The following is a 22,372-nucleotide window of genomic DNA, read 5'->3' on the forward strand; positions in this document are numbered from 1 at the left end:
CTCAAGTGATTTTTTTGGACTCGTTTAAAATTGCAGGATTTTCATGTTGTGCTAGGAAAAGGATCTGGCTGTATTTTGCACTGTCAAAAAGCAAATGGAAAAAAAAAATGCTCTGGATTGCTTTGCAATAAAATAAGCTCTATTAACCTGGCCTTGCAAAGATATGTATAGATAGGTGTACAATCCCCTGCCTACCTAACACTGCAACCTACAGTGGGGCAAAAAAGTATTTAGTCAGTCAGCAATAGTGCAAGTTCCACCACTTAAAAAGATGAGAGGCGTCTGTAATTTACATCATAGGTAGACCTCAACTATGGGAGACAAACTGAGAAATAAAAATCCAGAAAATCACATTGTCTTTTTTTTTTCATTTTATTTGCATATTATGGTGGAAAATAAGTATTTGGTCAGAAACAAGCAATCAAGTTTTCTGGCTCTCACAGACCTGTAACTTCTTCTTTAAGAGTCTCCTCTTTCCTCCACTCATTACCTGTAGTAATGGCACCTGTTTAAACTTGTTATCAGTATAAAAAGACACCTGTGCACACCCTCAAACAGTCTGACTCCAAACTCCACAATGGTGAAGACCAAAGAGCTGTCAAAGGACACCAGAAACAAAATTGTAGCCCTGCACCAGGCTGGGAAGACTGAATCTGCAATAGCCAACCAGCTTGGAGTGAAGAAATCAACTGTGGGAGCAATAATTAGAAAATGGAAGACATACAAGACCACTGATAATCTCCCTCGATCTGGTGCTCCACGCAAAATCCCACCCCGTGGGGTCAGAATGATCACAAGAACGGTGAGCAAAAATCCCAGAACCACGCGGGGGGACCTAGTGAATGAACTACAGAGAGCTGGGACCAATGTAACAAGGCCTACCATAAGTAACACACTACGCCACCATGGACTCAGATCCTGCAGTGCCAGACGTGTCCCACTGCTTAAGCCTGTACATGTCCGGGCCCGTCTGAAGCTTGCAAGAGAGCATTTGGATGATCCAGAAGAGTTTTGGGAGAATGTCCTATGGTCAGATGAAACCAAACTGGAACTGTTTGGTAGAAACACAACTTGTCGTGTTTGGAGGAAAAAGAATACTGAGTTGCATCCATCAAACACCATACCTACTGTAAAGCATGGTGGTGGAAACATCATGCTTTGGGGCTGTTTCTCTGCAAAGGGGCCAGGACGACTGATCCGGGTACATGAAAGAATGAATGGGGCCATGTATCGTGAGATTTTGAGTGCAAACCTCCTTCCATCAGCAAGGGCATTGAAGATGAAACGTGGCTGGGTCTTTCAACATGACAATGATCCAAAGCACACCGCCAGGGCAATGAAGGAGTGGCTTCGCATTTCAAGGTCCTGGAGTGGCCTAGCCAGTCTCCAGATCTCAACCCTATAGAAAACCTTTGGAGGGAGTTGAAAGTCCGTGTTGCCAAGCGAAAAGCCAAAAACATCACTGCTCTAGAGGAGATCTGCATGGAGGAATGGGCCAACATACCAACAACAGTGTGTGGCAACCTTGTGAAGACTTACAGAAAACGTTTGACCTCTGTCATTGCCAACAAAGGATATATCACAAAGTATTGAGATGAAATTTTGTTTCTGACCAAATACTTATTTTCCACCATAATATGCAAATAAAATGAAAAAAAAACAGACAATGTGATTTTCTGGATTTTTTTTCTCAGTTTGTCTCCCATAGTTGAGGTCTACCTATGATGTAAATTACAGACGCCTCTCATCTTTTTAAGTGGTGGAACTTGCACTATTGCTGACTGACTAAATACTTTTTTGCCCCACTGTATATACTCCGCAATTAGTTCTTAGAAGGACTGTTTGTTTAGCTGTATTTGAGTACTTTAGGATGGTAGACCCCACACTGACTAAGAAATCCCCAAATCTGACCCTGTCTCGGCGGCAGCAGCTCTCCCTTCACTTTCTAAATCCGGAGCTGAATGCGCCAAAGAGGGCGGCGTCCGGTCTTTTATACCCCTGATGATGCTGTGTAGCCAGCCAATCACTGCATGACCACAACCAAGATGGCTGCAGCTTTTCATTGCCTGGCAGACAATCCCTGCATCGTGATTGAGTCTATATAGACCACCAAAAAAGCTGGGTGGAGACTCGAGTTCCTGCCAAGTAATCCCGGAAATGCTCGGTCCTTGCCGAGTACACCGAGTACCGTGATACTCGGGCGAGTAGTGGCGAGCACATTCGCTCATCACTAATTACATGTTTTGTTCTGGACAATCTTCCTGCAAGATTGGTGTTGGGATTTCCCTGGTTACTGGTACATAACCCCGTCATTGACTGGGTAGCTCGGGACATTGTTAATTGGGGTCCCAATTGTTGTAAGGGGTGCCTTGTTAATGCATCTGTGTCATCTGTCAGTCTAGAGGGTATTCTGGAGTACCTGAAGGATTTTGAGAATGTGTTCTCCGAAGAGGAGGCTGAGGTTCTACCACCACACTGCCCGTTCGATTGTACTGTTAACCTTATTCCTGATGCCAAATTGCCCAAGACCAGTTTGTACAAACTCTCCGGCCCTGAGCTGGTCGCTATGAAGAAGTATATCTCTTATAGCCTTCATAAAGGCCACATACGGCCTTCTGTTTCTCCTGTGGTGGTGGGGTTCTTTTACGCTCATGCCTTGATTTTCGAGAATTAAATAAAATCACTGTAAGGAACACTTACCCCCTCCCACTTATTCCTGATTTGTATAACCAATTGTCTGGGGCCAAGTGGTTCTCTAAGTTGGAGCTCAGGGGAGCATATAATCTCATCCATATGCAGGAGGGGGATGAGTGGACAACTGCATTCCTCATATATGAGGGTTTGTTTGATAACTTGGTTATGCCCTTTGGTCTGACTAACGCGACAGAGGTATTTCTGAATTTTATTAATCATGTGTTTTCTGATTTTATTGGGCGTTTCATGGTAGTTTATCTGGATGATATCTTCATATATTCTGCTGATAAACAGAACCACATCGGTCACCTCTGTGCAGTCCTCTGGAGGCTTACTTAGAACTCACTCTTTGCTAAACTGGAGAAGTGCTCGTTTTTTGTTCAAGAATTGTCCTTTCTGTGGTTCATTTTGTCTGCTGAGGGGTTTCGCATGGACCCTAGAAAGGTACAGGCTATCATGGATTGGGTGCAACCCAGAGATCTCAAAGGTCTTCAACATTTTCTGGGTTTTGCCAGTTACTATAGAAAATTCATCGAGGGTTTTCTCAAGTGGTCAAACCCCTCACTGATTTAACTATAAAGGGGCTGATCTCAAAAATTGGTCAGCTCCAGCTTTGGTGGCATTTTCTTCTTTAAAAAAAAAGGTTTTATATCTGCCCCTGTGCTGTTTCAACCTGATTTATCTGAACCATTTATCATGGAGGTGGATGCCTCAGAGGTGGGAGTGGGGGCGGTGTTGTCACAACCAATTTAAGACCTTGTGCCTTCTTTTCAAAAAAGTTTTCCTCTGCGGAAAGGAATTATGATGTGGGTAACCGGGAACAATTGGCCAATAAACTGGCTTTTGAAGAATGGAGGTATTTTTTGGAGGGGGCTGTCCATCGTATCACAGTCATTACAGACCACAAGAACCTGTCTTACATTGAATCCACCAAACATTTAACTCCGAGACAGGCGAGGTGGTCACTTTTTTTCTCTCAATTTGTTTTCTATCACTTTCAGGTCTGGGTCCCAGACTGTGAGGTCTGATGCTTTATCTCGCAGCTTGGATCCAATATCACTTCCTGAACCTCCCTCCTAAATTCTTCAGCACAGAGTGGTGGTGGCTGGGGTTTCTTCGGCATTGGAGCAGGAGATTCGGGAGGCCCAGTCTCTTGCTTCTCCATCTGCGCCGGATAATAATAATAATAATCTTTATTTATATAGCGCCAACATATTCCGCAGCGCTTTACAGTTTAACAGTTTCAAAACACAAGTCATAAGTAACAACGCTAACAATACAATAATTAAAGCAAAATAAGACGAAATAAGATGACCCTGCTCGTGAGAGCGTACAATCTACAATGAGGTGAGGGAGATACAGAGTACAGGTGTGTATTTACAATGGTGTATTTACAATGAAGGTCCAGCCATCTTGCAGGAGTGAAGGATGGATGGAGATAGTGAATGGGCTACGCACGCACACTTACACAGAGAATGACTTTGATTAGTGAATGTGATAGGCCGCTCTGAACAGGTGTGTTTTGAGGGAGCGCCTAAAACTATGCAAATTGTGGATAGTCCTGATTTCTTGGGGTAGAGCATTCCAGAGGATAGGAGCAGCACGGGAGAAGTCTTGGAGTCGGGAGTGGGAGGTACGGATTAGTGCAGAGGTTAGTCGAAAGTCGTTTGCAGAGCGCAGCGATCGGCTAGGCCGATAGACAGAAATGATAGAAGAGATGTAAGGGGGTGCCGCACTGTGGAGAGCTTTGTGGGTGAGAACAAGTACTTTGATAATAAATTGTTTGTGCCAGCCAGTTTCGGCTAAGGGTGCTGCGGGAATTCCATGACTCGGCCCTGTGTGGACTTCCTGGAATCTTGGCCCCGCCTTAAAGCCATTGCTAGGCTGTTTTGGTGGTCCTCTTTGGCTTCTGATGTTGCAATATTTGTGTCCTGTGAAACATGTGCCCTCGCTAAAACCTCCCGTAACCGGCCGGCCGTGGAATTGGTGCCATTGCCAATTCCAGATAGACCTTGGACGCATCTGTCCATGGATTTTATCACCTATCTTCCCTCTTCTAATGGCAAAATTGTGGTGTGGGTAGTGGTGGATAGGTTCAGCAAACAGGTGCATTTTGTACCGTTGGCGGGACTGCCTAATGCTGAAACTCTATCAAAATTATGCAATGATGGTTCTCGTATGCTCCGCCGGTCACTTCAGTCTTTGGTTCATTGGAAGGGGTACGGTCCTGAGGATTGGTCGTGGGTACCAACGCGCTTGGTTCATGCGGATCGGTTGGTCCGGGCCTTTCACGCTCGGTATCCAGGGAAACCTGGGGGTCCGGTGGCCCCCCATTGAGAGGAGTACTGTCATGATCCAGGCTGGGGTTTGTTTCTTGCTATTCTCTCCCTGGGCTGGTCATGTGGGATTAATTTTCTCTGCCTCGTTTTGGGATCTGTTTGGCTATTTCAGCCTGCGGCTGCATGAAGGCAGCGTCAGCTATATTTCCTGCCCCTGGCTTGAGGGACTGACCCTGTTACACCCTGATTTGTCCCCTGCCCATTTACTCAGATCCCATTCCTGCTACCCCACTTGTCTTGTTATCTCCCCGTGCTGTGACCTTGGTATCGGACCCGGCTTGCACTCAGACCTGTTTTTACTGCCTTACGTCTCTGGCCTCTCTGCTCCCGACTGGCTTCGAATTCTCTGGCTTGTGTCTGACCACGTTTATTGCGGTTTCCTCTGGACTGCGTTTCCTGTCCGTTCCTGACCCGGCTTGTCTGACCTCTCTCATGCCACCTAGTAGGGCCTGTGCAGCCGCACTGTGGTGTTACGCTGTGAGTGCAACCTTTCTTCCCTCACCAGCACCCCCTGGTGAGGGTTGCGTGATTCTGCAAATTTTTTTTTTAACAAATGTCTGCTTTTATTTTTACCGCTTAAATAAAACAAATATTCATGTCTGTTATCACCGTAATTATACTCACGTGGAGAATCATATTGCTAGGTCATTTTTACCGTTCAAAGAATGCTGTAAATAAAATAATTAAAACATTGCTTTTTCCTGCTTTTCAGTACATCACATGATAAATTTGATGGTATCATTCAAAAGTACAACTCATCCCACAAATAAGTCTTCAAATGGCTGTATAAGCGAAAAAAAATTAAAAGTTATAGCCGTGTAAGGGGAGGACAAAATGAAAGCAAAAAAGCTGAAAGATGCTCTTACGGCAATGGTTTAAAGGGAACCAGTCACCTCGTTTTGCCGCTATAAGATGCGGCCACTGCCTTTCGGGGCTTAAATACAGCATTCTATAATGCTGTAGATAAGCCCCCGGTCTGCCCTGAAAGAGAAGAAAAACAAGTTTTATTATACTCACCCGGGGGTGGTCTGGTCCGATGGGTGTCGCAGGTCCCGGGTCCGACGCCTCCCATCTTCATGCAATATCATCATCCTGCTTGCTTCATGCCTCGTTCCTGCGCAGGCTTACTGATCTGCCCTGTTGAGGGCAGAGCAAAGTACTAAGAGTGTGCAGGCGCCTGGTAAGGTCAGAGAGGCCCAGCGCCTGCGCACTGGTCAAATTGGGGGCTTATCTACAGCATTATAGAAGGCTGTAGATAAGCCCCAAAAGGCAGTGGCTGCATCTTATAGCGGCAAAATGAGGTGACGGTTCCCTTTAATCTCTTTATAATGCTGGTTTTCTTATCAACCCCTTCCTGCCAAACCTGTCTTTACCTTCCTGACCAGGGCAAATGTTTCAATTATGACGAGTGTTATTTTATGTGGTAACAATTCCTGATTCTTCCAATGTATCCCAGTGATTTCTGAGACTTTTTTCATGACACATTGTATTTCATGTTAATGGTAAATAAAGTCGATTGCATTTATTTATGAAAACTTTGAAAAATTGCAATTTTCAAACTTTGAGTTTTCATGCACTTAAAAAGGCAGTTATGCCACACAAAATAGTAAATAATATTTGTCACAGGTCAACGTTACATCAGCATAATTTCTTAAAATACTTTTTAAAGCCATTTTTCTTTTTTTTGAGTAAATTTACAAAATCTGTATTTTTAGGGATCTCTTCACTTTTTAAGTGATTTGAGAGTGATTTGATATGTTAGTAACCCTACAAACCCCATTTTCAAAACTGCACTTCTCAACATATGACCGCTTTCAGAAAGTTTATTAACCCTTAAAGTACTTCACAGGAAATAAAGGGGTTATCCCACAAATAAAGTACATTTTTTTGTCAATAAAAATTGGAATAAAAACAAGTTTCACAGTTGGATGTATTAAACAAAAGTTTCCTTACTGAGATAGTCTTATAAATGTGCCCATTCCATGTACTTTACATGTAGGAACATGGTCTAAAGATACCACAGCTCCTGGGCATGGGACAACTCGTTTAAAGGGAAACTGTCACCAGGTTTTTCCCATGTAAAGTGGAGCCAGCACTTGTAAGCCTTATGTGACCGCATTTTAGTATGCTGTCTATATGTCCCAAATGCACTCTCCATATAACAAAAAATAACTTTTATTATACTCGCCTACAGGGCAGTCCGGTACCATGGGTGTCGCTGGTCTTGATCAGACACCTCATCTCTTCTTGCTTCATGTGGATGAACCGTTCTACATCATCCACGTAGTGTCTTCAGCGTCGCCCTCCTATGCAGGCACACTTCTCTGCCCTGCCCTGTACTGCTCATGTGCTGGCGCTCTTTGGCCTTTTCCTTTGCCCTTTTCCTTTGCTCTGTGGTGCAGAGAGCAGTGTACCTCCGCAGATGCATGGTGGAGGACACTGTGTGGATGTGTGTGGAAGTATTGTGTTGGCAAACTCCTGGTGGGTGTGTGCATCGGGCTTGTCAGCTTCCCGAAACTTCCTCCAGTAGGTTTCAAGAATGATGACATACCTCTCTAGTGATGCACTGCGAATGGTATTGTAACATCTCTGTTCCCTAGAAGACAAGTTATTAAAAGCTTCTCTTGCTTTCCAGTCAGGCCAACGCTCAGAAATCTGGGCCAGTCACTGACTTACACCTCATGCAGCCGGCAGGGGTTCTCATATAATCAGAGATGTTCATCAATATCAAAGGTGTCCTCATTGAACTGTGGTATATCCCGGTACCTTAAAGATGCTTGCCCCTCTCTCCTGTTATCCATTGTGCTCTGCTCTGGTAAAAGGTGGGGGTACTGCTACATGCACACCCAGTTCAACACTCGATCAACATTGCCACCTGCGCTATCTCTGTTGCCCGCTCTCCTACCACATCCAGCATCTGCCTCAACTCAGTCAATCCTTTGACATCTGAATGAAAGCCCTGGGATGTGGTCCCTCCAGGAAGATGCCCTCTTTCACATCTGAACTGACCTCCTGTGGATGTTCATGGTCCCAGTCGTCCAAGCGTTATATTCTGGTAACTCAGCTGTCCTTGGGCAACCACTCTAGCTCTCTGAGCAAAGAGCGCTCAGCTCCTAATTCTGGAGGCTCTTGTAGAAGGAGTCTTCCATCTCTTCTGCCAAGTCACCGTTCAGTAACTTTCCCTGGTATGCTGTCCAGAGATAGGTGATCCCACGAGCTGCCACCACTTGTGAAGATCTGAGGTTGTGATAACCTAGGCAGGTTAAAGATGCAACAGTTTTTTATTCCATACATCCATGGTTTTACAACAAATCAAGGTAGATGGCCAAAATACAATGTCCTCAGTACACAAGGTCTTTTCCCCGGGGCCAATAGTCCCACTGCACCTGTACCAGGTTGGCCCCCAGATTTCGTAACTCCCGCCAGTATAGTTTGTAATCACAGTCCAGACTCCTCCAAATGACAGGTAACACAATCAAAGCCCATGTATCCTGCAGCAACAGTTCCAGTTAAGAAAGTTCCTGAAGTCCAGACGACAAATGCCTCAACAGCAGCACGTGTGTTCAGCCCAGCCAGCAACCAATCTCCAAACTCCATCCATACATGTCCTCCAGGTCGTCATCCTCAATCCTCTCTCTTCAAAGTCACTCCAACACCATAACATTTCCTTTTCATTTTTCAATACCCCAAGCCGACCCAGGAATTGAGCCCGGCCTTGGGAAACACTCCCCTCCCAAAACTAACTGTACATTGGTGGAATTGTCTCAGTCAGGCTGTGCCCCCATCACCTGGGATTGCATGTGAGACCCCCTGTAGAGACCGCTCCCATGGGTCTACTATCCCCATCCATACAATGGGCCTAGTTGCTTGGAGGCACAATGCCTTGAGACCTTGAGATACAGATGCGATTGCCAGAAGTATTGCTTTACATTTACCTTTAGCAATCTCCTGTCTGGCCTTAGGTATACATAGGATTCATCCAGCATGTCATCCTCTGTTGTCACTGAATAGAAACATTGATTTTTGAGGATGAACTGATGAGCAAGCAAATCAATAATAAAACAAAGCAAACAAATATCTAATAAAGCTCAACAATATCGACTGAAATTGTGCTCTGTGTTGGAAAAGTCTGCATGCTTTAGAGCCGTAGACTCTATGCTCTATGGGCATTCGTCCTATAGATTTTAGTAAGTAGCCAGTTCCTCACAGATACTATCACACACTAAGCAAAAATATATTTTTGTATTGAAAGCTATAAAAAAAATTTTTGCCTACAGATTTCACAGTTCCCCCTATCAGTGTGTCTGGACACAGTGAATGAACGTTCTGCCGTACAATCTAAGACCGTGGCGTACTTGGCTATCAGTATGGTGATGGACAGCTCAGCCATCCAATCAGATGCTGGGGTGTTCTGAGCTGTCAGTGTCTTGAATGTCAGCTTAGCCTTCCAATGAGAACCAGGGTGCGTCGAGGCTTCATCCATGTGTCTCCTGTGCAGAGTAATTTCCCGGCTATTAAGCCAGCTCTCTGCCTCACCCCTTTGTTTATGATGTACCCTCCTGACTTTTGACCTTGGACCACTTGACTAACCAGCCTTACGTTTTGTCTGTGACTACCCAGCCTTACGTTTTGTCTGTGAATAATGACTACATTACAATTGTCCCATACATTTTTTTTTCACCAGTATGGATCCTGTTCACACGCTCTCTGACCAGGTGGCGAATCTGGTGCAGATGAATCAGTATTTGACCAGGGAATACCAGAGTCTTGAATCATCGCAATGTCAGTTGCAGGGTCAGATAATTAGTTTAATGAAACTTCCCATAGCTCTCCACTAATGGCATAAGCTATGACATCCTGTAGGCTGTTTTTTACCCTGCAGCCCCAGTCATCATGGAATGTGTTCCAAGTGGGTGGAAATAATCATGTCCTTACTGTGAAGGGGTCCTCAGACTTGGCATTTTCTTTGTCCCCCTCAAACCAGAAGGGTCATCTGTTGATGGTTTTTTTTTGTTTTGTTTTTTACGCCTAAGGCCTGTTTCACACATCCGTTTTTCCCCATCAGTCAAAATCCGCCGTTTTGCAAAAAAAAGGATCCGCCATTTTTCTTGGCTGATCCGTTTTTTTCCCCCATTGACTTGTATTAACGGTGGATCTTGACGGATGGTCATCCGTTCGATCCGTTTTTTTACGGATCTGCCAAGATTTTGCCGTCCGCTAAGCGGACAGGACGGACAATGAAAGGTTTTTTCCCCTGGCCGGATCCGCATTTTCTATTGCACATGCCCGGGAGAAATGCCTGTGTCGGAAATTTAACCCTAATCTCAGTTCTGGCGTCTGCAAAAATTCTCTCTCTCTCCCTCCCTCTCTCCCTCTCCCTCTCTCTCTCCCTCCCTCGCTCCCTCTCCCCCTCTCTCTCTCTCCCCCTCCCTCTCTCTCTCTCTCTCCCTCTCTCTCTCTCCCCCTCCCTCTCTCCCCCTCCCTCTCTCCCCCTCCCTCTCTCTCTCTCCCCCTCTCTCTCTCCCCCTCTCTCTCTCCCTCTCTCTCTCTCTCTCCCTCTCTCTCTCTCTATCCCTCTCTCTGTCTCTCTCTCTCTCCTTTAAAATTCTTCCTTCGCCGGATCCGTTAAAACAACGGTCCGGTTCCAAACGTTGTGGTCAGCACAGGAACAGATCCGTTGTCCACCATTTTAGCGGATTTTAACTGACGAAAAAAACTGATGTGTGAAACAGGCCTTAAGGGTTAATCTATGATGAACCTGCCAGTATCCAAGTTGCAGAGACAAATTGTCACAAATGTGCCTCACTCTGTTGGGACTTTTAGTGCATCTGGGAATAGAAGATCTCATTGATTAGCTGAGCACAGGTGCTCCTTGAAATCTTCACAGCCATTCATGAGTTGAACAGGTTTTTGGTTTCTTGTGGTATAGAAGGAGTTAAGAGTTCCTTGTTGTAACTCTGCTGAGCTTTCAATTGGCTCTTGTCAGCTTTTGCTTGTTAGAACTACTCCCTTTTCCTTATTTTAAACCTGCTCCTGACTTTCTCCCATGCCAGCTATTATTTTGTTATCCTGTGCCTGATTACTCTGGAGAAGGTGTTCTTGGAGTAACTGTTGTGATTTTTGAAGCTTCTGGATTTCCATTTGTTTGTGTTTTCCCCTGTCTGTCTCATTCCCTGTGTGGTCTTTATTGTAGTTTTAAGACCAGTGACGAGGTCAAGGTGCATGATCAGTAAGGGCTTAAGCACCTGAAGGTGCACGGAGGAAATAACCCAACTAGGATGATAGTGATCACAGGTTTCAGCATAAGGTTAGTGTTGAGGTTATCATCCCCCCCTCCTCCCTATCATCAGGGCTTTCCTTTACCAGCTTCCTCACCCCCTGCTGTTGTGTCACACACTGGGCATATCTCTGCCCTGGTGTGACATTGTAGCTGACCCACCATATTTTTCTAGATCATAACATGTATCCTGTGACAGTGCTTGCAAAACAAATGCAGACTCTGCCTGGCGGTAATACAGAAAAAAGGAGATATAGACCCATTCTTTAAAGAAATTATATATACGGTATGTGGGGGTACCCGCTATACCATAATTTCCTCAACTTAGGTGTAATTAAAAATGAATTATACATATGTAGTATATTTAATTTATAACCATGATTCTATTAAACATCACACAAGCAAGAGACTAAATACAAAATCAAAGCCCTAAAAACCCCTTAAAACCTATTTGGGGCAGTGTGGTTCATGATGTAATTATCAGTAAACATTGCACATTATAGGTTATATGTTATCAAGCATGATTACACAATCGTAATGTATACACATATATATAACATTTATAATCATAATATTGTCAATAAGACATAGATATATTTAGAGAGAGGTCAGAATGATGCTTAATACAAGAGTATCCATTGCATAACCTTAGACATGGTACCCCTATACAATTGAAATGCCTATTACATTCAATTTGACGCCGGACAGGGGGAGGTGGAGGTCAATGATGCTGTCCACACGTACTCAAGCATCGCCAGGCACAAACAGGGGTCCCACGGTGCATGTCAGTGAGGTGGGAATCCCTATTGGATGCCGGGCAGGGGGAGGGAGGAACCGAAGACTCGTCACCACCGTACTTCATGTGCCTGGGTGCACACATGCCACCCACCGCGTGTTACTCCATGCGTCTACAAAATCCCCCTGCACTGTCGGCAGAAGGGAGTTCCAATAGGACACCGGGCGAGGGGAGGCAAGAATGCATGCGCACCCATGATGAGTGGGGAAGAGCCATGTTGTCAAAGGGCAATTACAATACTGAATTAAACAGAACAATTGTATAGTGGCATTATAGGATTACAGCTGTTTTCAGTCTTTTAAATGTTTTTCTGTATCCCTGCATCAATCTCTATTTATCATAGCGATGATATATTGCCATCTTGTGGTTATTATTCATGTTGCATCTTGAATAGTAGAGAACATAAATTTAGATAATATTAGTATGCAGGTCAAGGCAGCATATTACAAGAGAGATATGGTGGACAGACTCTAGGTTGGAATAGTAAATCATGGCTGATATCTCATATACAGATTACAGTGAAAAATGAGTCAAAGTACAGTATATACAAATGCGTCTTAATACGTACTGTGATCCCCACATCACATAACAGTGCCTAGAGTTACAAAAGGAAAGGAGCAAAGCTGACCAAATCGTTTAGGCTGTTTGGTTTAATCGTGTGTAGCATAGTAATCCATTTTATCTTTTTTTGGATCACGGAGTGAATTACCTATACGATGGACTACTTGCTAGAGATGGGGTGCACCTTACGAAGACTGGAAAACATGTATTTGGAAGTCGCCTTGCCACACACATCAGGAGAGCTTTAAACTAGAACAATGTGGGAAGGGAAGCAAAAGGCCAGAAAAAGCCATACACCTGACAAATGCTATTGAGAACTCTGCTATTAGAAGTGGAAAGGAAGAACAAAGACAAAAGAATCTAAATAATAAAAATATTGGAGAAAGAGAAACCAATCACAAGCTAAAATGTTTCTATACTAATGCACAAAGCATGGGCAACAAACAAGGAGAATTGGAACTACTAACGCAGGAAAAGAAATATGATGTCATTGGAATCACTGAAACTTGGTGGGACAATACACATGATTGGAATACAAGGCTAGAAGGATACAACTTATTTGCAAGAAACAGACTTGATAAACGAGCAGGAGGTGTCGCATTGTATGTTAGAAACGCGTATATCTGCACAGAGATTGAAGCTTCAGAGCCTGGGAGTTCTGTGGAAACTGTTTGGGTAAGAATACAAGGGCAGAACAATGGAAAGGACATCATTGTAGGCATTTATTACAGGCCGCCTATGCAAGCTGCTGAAGATATGGATGAACTCTTTATGCATCAAATGACCAAGTTCTCCAAAAAATGACATAGTTGTCATGGGAGATTTCAACTATCCTGACATTTGTTGGGAATCTCTCTCCGGCAAAACTAACAGGTCAAGGAAATTCTTATCCTCTCTTGCTGACAACTTTATCTTCCAAAAGGTAGGGGAGAAAACAAGGGGAACTGCTACCTTGGATCTAATTCTTATAAACAGGGAGGAAATGGTTGAGGAGGTAAAAGTGACTGGGACCCTAGGAGGTAGCGACCATGCTATTTTAGAATTTTGAATAACTAGAGGCGGAAGACCTGTGAAGACTCAGATATCAAGGTTAGGTTTCAGAAAGGCAGATTTTAAGGGATTCAGAAAGAGAATTGGAGGGATACAATGGCTGGATATCCTTAAGGACAAAAATGTCCAGGAAGGATGGGAAATCTTGAAAAATGAAATTCTCAAAGCACAATTGCTAACAATTCCGAAAAGAGGGAGGAATAGGAAGCATTTAAGGAAACAAGGATGTATGAACACAGAACTTAAGCACATGCTAAAAAGGAAGAAAGAAAAGTTTATAAAATGGAAAGAGGGAGGCATATCTATTGAAGAATATAATACTGTCTGCAGAACTTGCAGGGCACAAATCAGATTATCTAAAGCTGACAATGAATTGAGGCTTGGAAGAGACATCAAAAGCAATAACAAAGGATTTTGGGGATATGTCAAAAGTAAAAGAAAAGTCAAAGATGCTATAGGATTTTTACAGGATGAAAATGATGAAATGGTAAGACAGGATGTTGAGAAGACCTTTTAAATTCCTATTTTGCATCTGTTTTCACTCAGAAAGGAAATGTAACATCAACTGTTCACTGTCCTATTAAGGGAATAGAAGAATCCAGGATATCTATAAACAGAAAGATAGTGAGGAAACACTTAGCTAACCTAAGTGAATTCAAGTTTCCAAGTCCAGATGAATTATACCCCAGAGTACTGAAGGAGATAGCAGAAGAAATTTTTGAACCCCTCTCCATAATCTTTCAAAATTCTTGGAGAACAGGAAAAGTCCCAGAAGACTAGAGAAGAGCAAATGTTCCTATCTTCAAAAAGAGGAAGAAGATGGACCCAGGCAACTATAGGCCGGTGAGTCTGACTTCTATACCAGGAAAGATCTTTGAACAAATTATTAAACAACATGTATGTAAGTACCTGGATAAGAATGAAGTGATTAAACAGAGTCAGCATGGGTTGTAACTAATAAGTCATGTCAGACTAACTTAATTTCCTTCTATGACCGAATCTCTGATTGGGTGGATCAGGGAAATGCTGTAGATATAGTATATCTTTACTTCATCAAAGCATTTGACAAAGTATCTCACACAATCCTTATTGAAAAAATGGCTAAGTATGGAATGGACAAGGCAACTGTTAGGTGGATTCATAACTGGCTTAGTGATGGGACCCAAAGAGTGGTCGTAAATGGCTGCACATCCAGTTGGAAGAATGTCTCAAGTGGGGTACCACAGGGCTCTGTCTTTGGCCCTGTATTGTTCAACATCTTTATCAACGATTTAGATTAAGGAATTGAGGGTAAACTGATTAAATTTGCTGATGACACAAAGCTATGAGGGATAGCTAATACTAGAGAAGAGAGAGCAGATTCAAAAAGATATAAATAAACTGGAGCAGTGAGCAGCAACTAACAGAATGGTTTTTAACAGGGAAAAATGCAAAGTAGTACATCTGGGCAATAAAAATGAAAAAATCATACAGAATGGGAGGAATAGGGCTAAGCAACAGCACATGTGAAAAAGTCTTGGGTATACTAATAGATCACAGACTGAATATGAGTCAACAGTGTGATGCAGCAGCAAAAAAGGCAAATGCAATTCTAGGATGTATTAGCACAAGCATACAGTCTAGATCACGTGAAGTCATTATTACCCTCTACTCCTCTTTGGTCAGACCTCATCTGGAATACTGTGTCCAGTTTTGGGCTCCACATTTTAAAAAAGACATCAACAAACTGGAGCAAGTTCAGAAAAGAGCGACCAGAATGGTGACCGGTCTGCAGATATTAGAAAAAACTTTTTGACAGTTAGTGTGATCAATGAGTGGAACAGGCTGCCACGAGAAGTGGTGAGTTCTCCTTCAATAGAAGTCTTCAATCAAAGGCTGGACAGACATCTGTCTGGGATGATTTAGCGAATCCTGCTTTGAGCAGGCGGTTGGACCAGATGGCCCAGGAGGTCCCTTCCAACTCTACGATTCTATGATTCTATGGAAAGAAAAAAATGAACATTTTACTTTTTTCACAAAAAATTTACTTTGGAACCAATTTTTTTTATTTTCACAAGGATAGCAGGAGAAAATAGACCACAAAATTTGTTGCGCAATTTCTCCTGAGCACGCCAATACCCCGGAAAGCCACTGTTTGGGTGCATGGCAGGACTCAGAAGGGAGGGAGCACCGTTTGACTTTTTGAACCCAAAACTGGGTGAAATCAGTGTTGGCACCATGTCGCATTTTCAGGCACCCTGATGTATCTAAACAGTGGAACCTTCCAATTCTAACTCCAACCCTAACCCCAACACACCCCTAACCCTAATCTCAAGCCTAACCATAATACTAACCACAAACCAAACCCTAACACACCCCTAATCCCAACCCTAACAGTAATCCCAACCATAACCACAACCCTAACTTTAGCCCAACTTTAACTCTAATGGAAATAAATACTTTTTTTTCATTTTATTATTTTTACCTAACTAAGGGGTTGATAAAGGGGTGTTTCATTTACTACGTTTTTTTTATTTTGATCTTAACGATAGACCCTATCAGTGATCAAAATGAAACAATAGGAAACATTTCCTTTTGTTGCCGGATGCCAGTCGGCAGATCTCAGCGGGCGCACTGAAGAAGACGCTGGTGGCCCGGGGTGTCTTTATGAGGGGTTGCAGGGACACTGTAGGTACTGGGGGAAGGATCGGGGGGCCTCATTTCTCTCTCTTCTGATATGCGATCACATCAGAGGAGAGAGAAATTAAATGGGAAATTGGATTATTTTTTTTCTTTTGAGGTCGCTGTTATTACGTTAATCGTTCGCAACACTAGGGTTGGTAAAAAAACGACCCAGAAATTCTGACTCTGGGGGGCACTATACACTTTTCTCAGCGCCATTAAAAAACGGCACTGAGGCATAAGTACCCTTAACTGTCGCCTTTAAAAGGCGTATCGGCGGTCGTTAAGGGGTTAATATATGCTAGCTGGTCCATAATCCTTGTATGCGGTAAATAGGTCCAGCACCATAGTAAGAGAAATATGCCCATATCATATTGCTTGAACCACCATGCTTCTATCTTCACCGTGTACTGTGGCTTGAATGTAGAGTTTGGGGGTCACCTGACGAACTGTCTGTGCCACTTGGACCCAAAAAGGACAATTCTATTTCTCTATAGGCCAGGTGATGTGTTTTTTTGGCAAATTGTATCCACTTCAGTACATGTTTTTTTAAACAGCAGGACTTTGTGGGGACTTCTGGCTAAGCGATTAGCTTCACACAGGCATCTTCTAATCTAAGTGTCACAGTCCTCACTGGTAACTTGAGACTGTCTTTAATCACTCTAGAGATGATCATTGGCTGATCCTTTGCCATTCTGGCTATTCTTCCATCCATTCGAATGGTAGTCTTCAGTTTTCATCCACGTTTCTCTGATTTGGCTTTCCATTTTAAAACATTGGAGATTACTTTAGTTGAACAGCCTATCATCGTCTGCACGTCTTTATAAGTTTTACCCTCTCCAATCAATTTTTTAGTCAAAGTACGCTGTTCTTCTGAGCAATGTCTCAAACAACCCATATTTCTCAGGCTTTCAAGGAGAAATGCATGCACAACATGTCCTGGCTTCACCCTCCCTAAATAAGGGCCACCTGATTCACACCTGTTCCTTCACAGAATGATTGACATCACTAATTGAACTCCACACTGTTATTATTTTGAACACACCCCCTTTCTATTAATTATTCTAATACACAGACTCAAAAACATACAGATCATGAATGCAGAGTCTGGTGGTTTTCTTGGAATCTACTGCACCATCTGGTAATTGTTTGACTTGTGGTAATATAATGTATACCAAAACAGTGTTTATAATTTCTATGAGCTGTGTAATTGTACTGACGATTGAAGGAGTTGTGTCCCCTGACAAACTGGTGATGGCAAGGTGATCTGTGTGATCTCCCCGGTATCATCCTTGACATATACTATTAACCATACTTTCATGTTATGGGTCAAACAAGTTACATGAAACTGTCTTCTCATAATTGTATTCAGTAAGCTATTGATTAAAATATTACTTTTCTAAGGAAGTGTACTCATTTATGCTGAGCACTGGAGGAGCCTATTTAAACAGGTATTCTGTTCCAGTTACTAAACTATGACCAAGGTTGCAGGTATATCAGAAATGGGTCAGTTTTTACCCTATGCATGTAAGATTTTAATGAAATTGTGATATTTCTTTGTTTATGGATTTGTATAATTTCTAATGGTCATTGTCTAGAGTGGAGCCTTCATGTATAAAACTATATCATGTCATTTAGCATTAAGTTGTCTTATACAATACACCAACAGAATGATTGAGTGCACCTATACGAGTTCATAAAATGTTTATATGCAAAACTGAAATAAGGTATACCTGGCAATGCATGTCATCATCACTATTGAACTTCGTCCCATAGTTTCATAGAAAAATAAGGTGCTCATTAGTGTTGAGCCACCCCCCTAGTGTTCAAGCTTGGTTCGGTTCGTCGAACAGGAGGCAAGTTCGTCGAATGTTCGTTGAACATTCGATGAACACCGTCGAACCCCATTGAAAACAATGGCAGACAAACACATACAAACACATACAAACCACATACAAACCACATACAAAACACCTTCAAAGGTGTCCCAAAGCAGACAAACTGCTCAGAAGACACAAATAACACATGGAAAAGGGACAACTACATATAGAAAAGAGGTGGAGGAGTAAAAGGAGGAGGAGGAGACACAGATATAGGCATGTCATGCCTTTATAAAGTCAAGAAAAGTTGGAATAAAAATCTAAAATAAAAAAAAAATTCTAAAATCGAAGACGATCATATACCGTTGGACTTCCCACCATAAATTATGCCAACTGCCGATCGGGCGGCGTTATTCCCACGACCCTCCAAACAGTGTCCATGAAGGCACAGTCTTTGGTTTCCGGGGGGGGGGGGGGGGAGTATGGTTGCAAAGCTGAACCTTAAAGGAATGTCCGGAATGGCACCACCAGAGGTGGAGCCTGCGGCTTAATTGGACTCCACACGGGAAACCACCCTGGCCGGCCACGGAAAGCATTGACAGATTGCAAGCTTTCTCGATTCTGTGGGTGGTGGTGCATGGCCGTTTTTAGTTGCGCTAGCGATTTGTCAGCTTAATTCCGCTAACGAACGAGACTCCGGCATGCACCCGCGGTCCGCTTCCAGCTTATTAGAGGGACACGCGAGTCTCTGCCACGCGTGACCGAGCAATAACAGCAATGCCCTTACATGTCGGGGCTGCACGCGCGCTACACTGAACGGACCAGCGTGTGTCTACTCTTCGCTGACAGGTGCGGGTAACCCGCTGAACCCCATTAGTGATGGGGATCTGGGATTCCAATTCTTCCCTGCGAACGACAATTTCCCAGTAAGTGCAGGTCAACTAGAATTCCGGAATTAGGCCTAACAGGCATTCCTGAAAGAATGAGAAAATTAAGTGACCAAAGCACAGGTGCTGTAGCTTGCTTAACAGCTGGGCTCCTCTGCTGAGTAGCAGACAGAGCTACAAGGCCCAAAAAGATTGAATGGGCTAGGTTGCTTGGTTGACGGGTGGGCTCCTCTGCTGAGTAGCAGACACAGATACTAGGCCCACAATATTCACTGGGCTAAATGGAGTTAAAAACTATTTCTTACATAAACAGGCATTGCAGCTTGCTTCACGGGTGGGCTACTCCACTGACTAGCGGACACTGAAGCTTTGGAGCAGATCTCTGAATCACAGGCCATAGTATGACTAAAGAGGTCTGCAGACTCACCCATCTGTGTAACCCCAAGCCATAGTCTATGTAACTACAGACTATGACTATGGCTTGGGGTTACACAGATGGGTGAGTCTGCAGACCTCTTTAGTCATACTATGGCCTGTGATTCAGAGGTTAGAAGGGGGGGTGACCCCACCCACCTTGAATTGCCGATGTCAACACCATGTAAAACACAGCAAGGGGACTCCAAAAAGTGTCTCCATTTTGTCCAAAAATTGGGGCACAGAAACCACTTAAGTGTCTTCACTTATCCCAGAGTTGCTTAAAATGCTTGCTGACTCTGCTGAGGTGATTTTCATAAATCATTACGCTTTTAGTCTCCCCAGGATGACACAGGGGTTGAAAATTCCTTGTGGATCCACGATTTGTTCATCTTTATGAACGTAGGTCTGTCTACCTTGTCAGTGGAGAGCCGCGTGCGCTTGTCTGTCAGCACACCACCAGCAGCGCTGAACACACGTTCAGAGAGAACGCTGGCTGCAGGGCATGACAAGATCTCCAAGGTGTGAGTGGCGAGCTTAGGCCATTTTTGCAGATTGGAAGCCCAAAAAGAGCAAGGGTCCAGTTCCACAGTCATGGCATCGATGTTAACATGGAGATACTCCTGTACCATCCTCTCTAGGTGCTGACTATGTGTCAGACTTTGCGTTTCCTGTGGCCTTGCAAAGGATGGCCGACAAAATTGGTGAAACGACTGCAAAAAATTGCTGTTACCACCAGATACGATGTTAGTGGTATGGTTAGAGCGATGACTCGACAGTCCCACGGTTGCCAAGTTAGAACTCTGAGATTCGTAACGTGCACCACTGGTGTTTTGTGGAAATGTAGATGTAAGATTCTGTAACAGCCTGCTGATACTCCTGCATGCGTGAATCCCTGTCTATGGTAGGAATTAGTTCACCAGTGTGGCAACCCAGTAGTTGGCATTACTTCGGATTCTGACAATCCGAGGGTCATGTTGCAGGTAGTGCAGCAAGAAGGCACTCCTATGTCTTGCGCATCCAGGAGGACCAAGTCCTTGTTGTCTTGGTCAAGAGTCATGCTTCGTTCCTCTGCCCTCTCCCCCCAACCTCGCACAGCAGAAGTATCATCAAGCTCTCTCATCTGATGAGTCCTCCATGCCCATCGCCATTTCATCCTCCAACTCTTCCTCGGCTCCTGCGCCTTCCTCAACAGTTTGGCTGCTACCATGCGCCCTCGTTATTCCCTCTCCCAGACCCTCCAATGCCAGCTGCCTTGGTACTGCCACCCGTCTGGACCTTGGAGATATTGTCCCTTCCGCATACAACTCCTCCTGTTCCTCCTCCTCTTGTCCCACCACCTGACTCCGAATACTGTTTAACATGTGCTCTAGCATGTAAATGACAGGAATTGTCATGCTGATAATGGCATCTTCAGCACAAAACATTTTTGCCGCCATTTCAAAATTCTGCAGAAGGGTGCATAGGTCCCTGATCTGAGACCACTCCTGCAGCGTGATTTGCCCAACCTCTGGATCCCGGTGGCCCAGGCTATACGTCATAATGTATTGCACCAGGGTTCGTCGGTGCTGCCACAGTCGCTGCAACATGTGCAGAGTTGAATTCCACCGTGTTGGCACATCGCATTTTAGCCGGTGAACTGGCAGGCCCAACGACTTCTGGAGAGATGTGAGTCGTTGAGCTGCGGGATGCGAACGGCGGAAGTGAGCACACAGCGACCGTGCTCTCTGCAGAAGGCCATCTAGTCCAGGATAGCGGGCTACAAATTGCTGGACAACCAGGTTCAACATGTGAGCCATACAAGGCACGTGTGTGACATTGCCCCGGCGAAGGGTCGCACCCAGGTTTGCAGCATTGTGGCACATGGCCTTCCCTGGCTGCAGGTTCAGTGGAGTCAGCCATCGATGGAACTCGGTCTCCAGAGCTGACCACAACTCCTCAGTTGTATGACTCACATTTCCCAGACATTTTAACGTAAACACCGCCTGATGCCGTTGAGCCCTGGTGCCAGCATAGTAAGGAGATGTGCAGGATTCCTTCTGTTGTGAGTTCATTTTTCCCTTCACCGTTGAGGTCTGATGAACTCCCTCCTCTGGTGAAGGAAGGTAGTGAGGCTGATTACCAAACACCTGGGCAGCTAGATGATGACTGGGTGGCTGGAATTGAGGACTGGATATAAGGCAGCCGACGCCCTTCTGCCTTGCTGGTGATCCTGCTGGATTCTTGGAGACCAGTCTGATTCCTGCGTCTCAATGCTCAGTTTTTCTGCTCTGCTTTGTACACTTAGGTTTGTTTTTCTTTTGCCTTGTTTTTTGGGAGTTCTGCCATCCCCGGCCGGGGGTGAGCTGAATTCCATTTTTGTCTCTGATCTGTTGATCTTTTGCTCTGTCTTCAGAATATACCTGAGTGCTGATATAGTCTTTTGAAGCCTAGCGACTTCAGGGCCTGTTTTTCCTATCAGTCGGTTGACATTTTGGATAGGGGTTTTGCGGATGGCAGACAGCGGCTTTCCTATCCTGTCCTATTTAGTTAGCTTGGGCCCCATCTTTTGCTCAACCTATCTTTCTATCTGTGTTAGTGTTTTCATCTTGCTTCACCGTCATTATATGTTGGGGGCTGCCTATTGCTTTGGGGTCTGCTCTGGGGCAGTTTAGTTTTTCCCCTTTCTGTCTTTAGACTATGTAGTTCTCCGGCTGTGATCGAGGGGTCTAGGGCACCGTAGGAACCCCCCTCGGCTACTGCTAGTTGTTGTGGATAGGTTCAGGGGTCTGCAATCCGATAGCTGCCAACCTCTCTGGTTTTTCTGGACTTAGCTAGTATTTTGTTTTTTCCTCCTTCAGTGACTCATCATAAGATCCTTCTGTGCAGTTACA

At 44.2% G+C, this 22,372-nt stretch overlaps 1 protein-coding gene across 4 annotated transcripts in view; it reads left to right on the forward strand.

The window, feature by feature from the left end:
* MTG1 (mitochondrial ribosome associated GTPase 1) overlaps positions 1–22,372 on the forward strand; it is a 536,307-nt gene that overhangs the window by 434,778 nt on the left and 79,157 nt on the right. The gene's annotated exons all lie outside the window — the stretch shown is intronic.

Source organism: Dendrobates tinctorius, unplaced genomic scaffold (assembly GCF_039654945.1).
Source record: "Dendrobates tinctorius isolate UK_male_01 unplaced genomic scaffold, ASM3965494v1 ptg000184l, whole genome shotgun sequence".
NCBI lineage: Eukaryota > Metazoa > Chordata > Amphibia > Anura > Dendrobatidae > Dendrobates > Dendrobates tinctorius.